Source organism: Lynx canadensis, chromosome D1 (assembly GCF_007474595.2).
Source record: "Lynx canadensis isolate LIC74 chromosome D1, mLynCan4.pri.v2, whole genome shotgun sequence".
NCBI lineage: Eukaryota > Metazoa > Chordata > Mammalia > Carnivora > Felidae > Lynx > Lynx canadensis.
Window position 1 is genome coordinate 99,259,370 of NC_044312.2, and position 6,000 is coordinate 99,265,369.

The 6,000-nt window shown below is 42.0% G+C and overlaps 1 protein-coding gene across 1 annotated transcript in view; it reads right to left on the reverse strand.

The window, feature by feature from the left end:
* CKAP5 (cytoskeleton associated protein 5) overlaps positions 1–5,611 on the reverse strand; it is a 115,297-nt gene extending 109,686 nt beyond the window's left edge. Inside the window, exon 1 of the mRNA XM_030331548.2 lies at positions 5,516–5,611. The gene's annotated coding sequence lies outside the window, so the exon portion shown is untranslated. The remainder of the gene's footprint in view (positions 1–5,515) is intronic.
* Positions 5,612–6,000: the final 389 nt, after the last annotated feature.

Here is a 6,000-nt window from a genome sequence, read left to right on the forward strand (position 1 = left end):
CACAGCTGATGGGTTGGAGCCCCACCTCAGGCTCTGTGCTGACAGCTCAGAGCCTTGGAGCCTGCTTCAGATTCTGTATCTGTATCCCTCTCTCTCTGCCCCTCTCCTGATTGCACTCTGTCTCAAAAATAAATAAATATTAAAAAAAAATTATTAAAAAAGTCAATGTCATGAAAAAACAAAATTTTCTAAAAGTGGGAGCACTACACACCTATTAGAATGGCAAAAAACAAACAAACAAACAAACAAACCCATATCTGATAAAACTAAATGCTGACAAAGATGTAGAACAAAAATTCTCATTCATTGCTGGTGAAAATGCAAAAGTGATACAGCCACTTTGGAAGACAGTTTGGTAGTTCTTAACAAGGTAAACACTGATTACCCTATGATCCTACAATCGCACCTCTAGGTATTTACCCAGTTGAATTGAAAATGTGTATCTACACAAAATCTGCACACAAATGTTTACAGCAGCTTTGTCCATAATTGTCAAAAACTAGAAATGACCAAGATATCCTTCAACAGGTGAATGGATAAACAAACTGTGACACAACCACACAATGGTTGTGAGCTATCAAGCCACAGAAAGACATGGAAGAACCTTAAATCGATACTGCTAAGTGAAAGAAGCCAGTCTGAAAAGGGTACATATTGTATGATCCCAATTATATAACATTCTGGAAGAAAGCGAAACTATGGACACAGTAAAAAGATCAGCAGTTGCCCAGGGATGGGAGAATGAGGAAAAACGAACAGGTAAAGTACAGGGGATTTTTTTAGGGTAGTGAAACTATTCTTACAATGATGGATAAGTAACATTATGCATTTGTCAAAACCTAAAGAACTTTACAACATTAAGAGTGAACTTTAATGTATGCTAATTTTAAAAAGTCATTTAGAGGCGCCTGGGTGGCTTAGTCAGTTAAACATCCAACTCTTGACTCAGGCCAGGTCATGATCTCACGGTTTGGCTGGTGAAATCTGAGCCCCACATCAGGCTCTGCACTGACAAGCGCAGAGCCTGCTTGGGATTCTCTCCCCACACCCCGTCTCTCTCAAAATAAGTAAGTAAAACTTAAAAAAAAAAAGTCATTTAAGACATCAGGGAATCAGAGAAGAATGCAGTCTGTGACAAGAGAATCTGACTGTATTACAAACGTGTTAAAACAACCTCACTGAAGGGGATAGGGAGAAGGTGCTGACCTAGGCAACCTCGGAAATTAATGGAATCTTTAAGACTGAATGCAAAAGGAACTATACATACGTACTGTAGTTGATAAAGTTGTTTCCCGGGAGAGTGTGGGTGAACAATTCTGATACTGCTATACATGTTTATTGGAATTGACCAATTAAGTCAATGGATGGTGGAAGCAAGGTTTCTACTGCTGATGTGGAAATTCACAGAACAGCAAACAGAGAAGGCTAGAATGGTCTATGTGATAATGGATTCAAAGTGGAGATATCAGTAAGAACTCATGTTTAACTTAATATAGTTACAGATGATTACACACAGAAATATTTTACTGACATGTTTATATACAAGAGTTAGCATAAAACTAACTCTTTGCTCTGTTAGCTGAGAGGGCCTAAAAGAAACAAAACCCTGGCAGCAACGATAATACTTAGTGTCCACATCTTGGTTTCTCAGACCATTTTTCAATAAAAGAACTAGAACTCCATGGAGAAATAGCTGATTTTAGCACTGTGACAAGAAATATGCAAGATGAGCCTAGAGCATCTTGTGGTGCCAGAAAGTGAGTGAGTGTTAAAAAATAATTACATAAAAATATATATACACACACTGATGTCGGTATGTTAAAGGGGCACAGTACAGGAGCCAACTGAATAAGCTCCCAATGGACAAAGCTGGAATAATGTGAGCAGTAAAGTAGTACTGGAATATAACTCAAAGTATAAGACAGAGATCCTTCATTCCACAATGACAGAAGTAAATACTTGCCTAAATTAATAAATGAGGAAAGAGAGGCAAATTTCCCATGCAGAAGACTTCCAAATAAATTATGTAGGTACTCTACCCCAAAGAACAGGGAGCATAACTCTTCATTCCTTAAATGTAGGCAGCACAGTTACTTTCTTCCAAAGAGGACAGTACGGAATGGGGAGAAAAGTAACTTTATAGTGGAGTAACCTGACAAATATTACCTCAGCCAGGCGATCAAGGTCAATACCACCAGTTATAAATCACGTTGATAGTATGAACCCTTAATATGATGAAAATGGCACTTCCTCTCTGTGATCACACCTATAACCCCAATCTAATCATAACAAAAACATCAGATAAATTCCAGTAGAGGGACATCCGAAAATATACTTGACCAATACCCCTAAAAACTTTCACAGAAAAAATTTTAAATTAAAAATAAATAAATAACAATGGGGGAGGGGGGACCGTCAGTCAGTAGAGCATGTGACTCTTGATCTCAGGACCATAAGTTTAATCCTCACGTTGGATGTGGAGCCTACTTAAAAAATAAATAAATAAAATCTTAAATAATAATAGTAATAACAACAACAAAGGCAGGAGTGGAGAAGTCAAACCTTCCTTTCCCCCCAGTTGACACAAACATAAAACTATCATTTTTCCAGTTTTCTTAGTTGAAGACTTTCCAAATTAGTCTGCTGAAATACTGCTCACATCCAAAGACACAGTAACACAGCCAGCTTTAGTTATATACTGTCTTTATCACTTTATCACATAGAGAAGACTATGAGAGTTTTGGCCAATTTTGTTCAACAAGTATTTTTTGACTACCTTTTTTGTTCCAAGTATTGTTCGAGGCTTTGTGGTAACCTCAAAAATAGAAGAAGAAAAAAAATCTGTGCTCTGCTTTCATTTCTGTGAGGAAGTCAGACAACACACAAACAAACAATAAATGACCCATCAGCTAGCAATAAATGCTATGAGGTGAATAAAAAATGAAAGTGAGGCAAAAATGACCAAGACAGCTACTCTAATTGGAGCTTAGAAAATGCCTCTTTAAGGAGATGACATTTGAGTTGAGACCTCAGTGCAGCCAGTATACAAAGAGGACAGCAAATGCAAAAGCCAAAAAGAATAAGCTTAATGTGTCTGAGACATCTCAAGTAAACAGGGCAACTGCCCTGATAGGAATGAGCGAACATATTCTGAACTCCAGAGGTAAAAATACAAAACTCATTTAGGCATCTCAAACCATTCCAACACTAACCACCAGGAAACTATCAATGATAATTAGCTCAAGATCTCAATTTTACGCTCTCCCAGAGTCTCCCCCAAAGTCACAGCTGTCCAGTAAATACTGTCTTTTGGACTTCCCCATCTTCCCTCTAAAAACTACCATGCTTATCGCTCATATTTAATCATGGCTCTGCTAGAAGTAGTTAAAAAAAAGGAGGTGGGTATTCTACCCAGAAATTGCTCCTTAATTCTCCCTAACAGATCTCATTACTTCATAAAGCGCAACCATAGGTTGGTTAAAAGCAAAGGCTCTGGAGACAGAATGACTTGGGTTCAAACTCAGATTCTATCAGCTGTATGATCTTGAACAAGTTGCATAGCTTTTCTAAGACTCAGTTTCCTCATCTATAAAAAGCTGTGAGGATTAAAAAAGACAAAATGGGGCACCCAGTGACTATTCAATAAATGTTAGCTACTGCTAATAAAAGTATTTGAGTATTTATTTTGCTCAATGTTCAGAGTTGGGCCAGAGGGATTACAGAAAACACAATTTGCTACAGCAAATTGTTTGAGAGATAAAACTGTCAAACTCCCTTAGGTCAGGAGCTTTGTCTTTTTCTGGTTCACTAGTGTATTCCCAGAATCCAGAACAGTGTTTAACACACAGTAGGCATCTATCTCAATATGTGTTGAATCAATCAATGAGACTCCATTAAGTCAAAGGAGCATACGAGAGCCTGGCTTTACTTCAAAATAAAGGAAAGTTTTCATTCCACATCAAGATTAACAATATCCTAAGGCCTTGTTAAAGATGTTTTATTATTTCTAATTGCCTCCCCAAAGTCTAGAACAGCTTCATAATATTAACGGACCCAAATTTATTGCAATTAAAAAGCTCTGCTGCTAACATTAAGCTGTCAATCGAAGGCTATACTACTGTTCATAATTCAAACTTGATCAAAATGTTAAAAGTAATAATAAAGTATAAGGTATATTAATTGTTATGGAATACTTTGCCTGCCATTACTCCATAGAACAGACTTTAAAAACTTGTGTAAAAAAATTTTCTCACGAGTTGACCAAGTTCATTTATGCTGGCAAAACAAAATGATTTCACCTTTCTCTGTATCATTAAATTTTATACAAACATTATGGTTTGTTCAATCACCAAAAAAAAGTTCAAATCTTTTGGACTTCTTAAAAGTTGCAAAGGATTGTTAGCTTAATATATTGGCTCTTTAGGTCAAAGAAGGACTTTTCAGGGTGATGAAAATGGAGAAAGAAGGAGTTCACCTCTCTAAAAATGAGTTTTCAATTACTATAATTATGCATAAAATAAGACAGGCAGCATTTCTGGGCCAAGATTTGATGCCTTAGTTCCCCGTGAGAATTAGAGCCAAGCATAAATTTGGGGCAAGTTCTGCAAAAACCACTTTACCCTCTATTGATGCTGAATGAAAAACTCATTGTTAGGATCCATCAACACGAATATATTTTCTAACACACAGTAGCCACTCTGGCAACATCGCTTTCATCGTTTTCTATCCGAGAAACAAAACAGGATGCATTTAAATCCTGCCTGACAGTTACCACCACTGCAGGGTAGCTCTCTCAGCAGCTTAAGAGTGGTAAGGGCTAAAAAGTAAGAATCTAGTTTACCGAGCCCCCACCGTAAAGTAGCAGGGCCTGCTTAAGCTAACCTACACTGGTTGGCTATTGTATAGGTCCGCCAAACCTTCAGAGCTAGAAAGATACCTGAACTCTACTGACACCTTTTGAGAGAGAAAGCCAGGCGTGAGGGTGGAGCGGTATGATCGGAATTGTTAAAACCGCAGCAAGCCAGCAGGGACACAGGTGCGCGGGCAGGCCCCGGTACCGCAGTCCTTGTCACGCTCCAGACGACGGAGCCCGTCACAACCACGACAACCCTCCTAGACTCTTTTTCACTCATTCATTCATTTGACAATTACGCGAGGGGCACTGTAGCAGGGCCGGCTCGCAGGGCCCCCGCCCCAGTCCCGGAACACCCTCGGCCGCCAGGCGCGGCCCTGAGCCGCCCCCATTTCCCGGACGCTGCCGCCCGCACTCCGCCACGGCGCGCTCGGGTCACCCGGATCCCGGCCTCGGCCCCACGCTAGCGCCCACGCCCCCCGCCTTGCCAGCCGCAGGTCCCCCGGCCTCCGCCCCGCTTCGCCGTCTCAGACCGCCGGGTTCGTGCGGCGAGGGAGGGGCGCGTCCGCGGAGGTCCCCCGCTCGGGGTTCAAGATCCCTCGGCGCGCGCGACGCCCGGACCCGAGGGCCTAGGCGGGTGGGTCCGGCCCACCGGCCACTCACCTCCGCCGGGTCAGAACCGAGGGGCCTGCTCTAAGCCGTTTGAAACCGCTTGGGCCGCCGCACACCCCGCAGTGTCCTCGTTGTTTATTGGTCCTCGGCGGACCGCCCATCGCGCGTTTATTGGTCCATTTGAAAGGACTGTGTGCACGCGCCGCCCGCAGCTTTAAAGGGGCCGCGCGCGGCCGTGTTTCTTTCGGAACCGGCGTTGCCTGGTCGGGTGGGGAGAAAGAAGGTCGCCAGAGCAAAAGCTACCGGCGACCTCCCCCCCACCCCCACCCCACACACCCACACTCGAAAGAAAGGCGATAGATGTGTGGAGAACTGTGCATCCCCGGCCATCAGCATGTTTGCTTTATTTAATTTTGGTTATTCAAGCGACTGTCAACACCTGCAATTTTTTAAAAAGTCCTCTCATTCAGCAAATATTGATTGTGCAGCTAAGTGCGTGGGGGAAAAGAGAGGCTCTGGGATATAGTGGAAGGAGC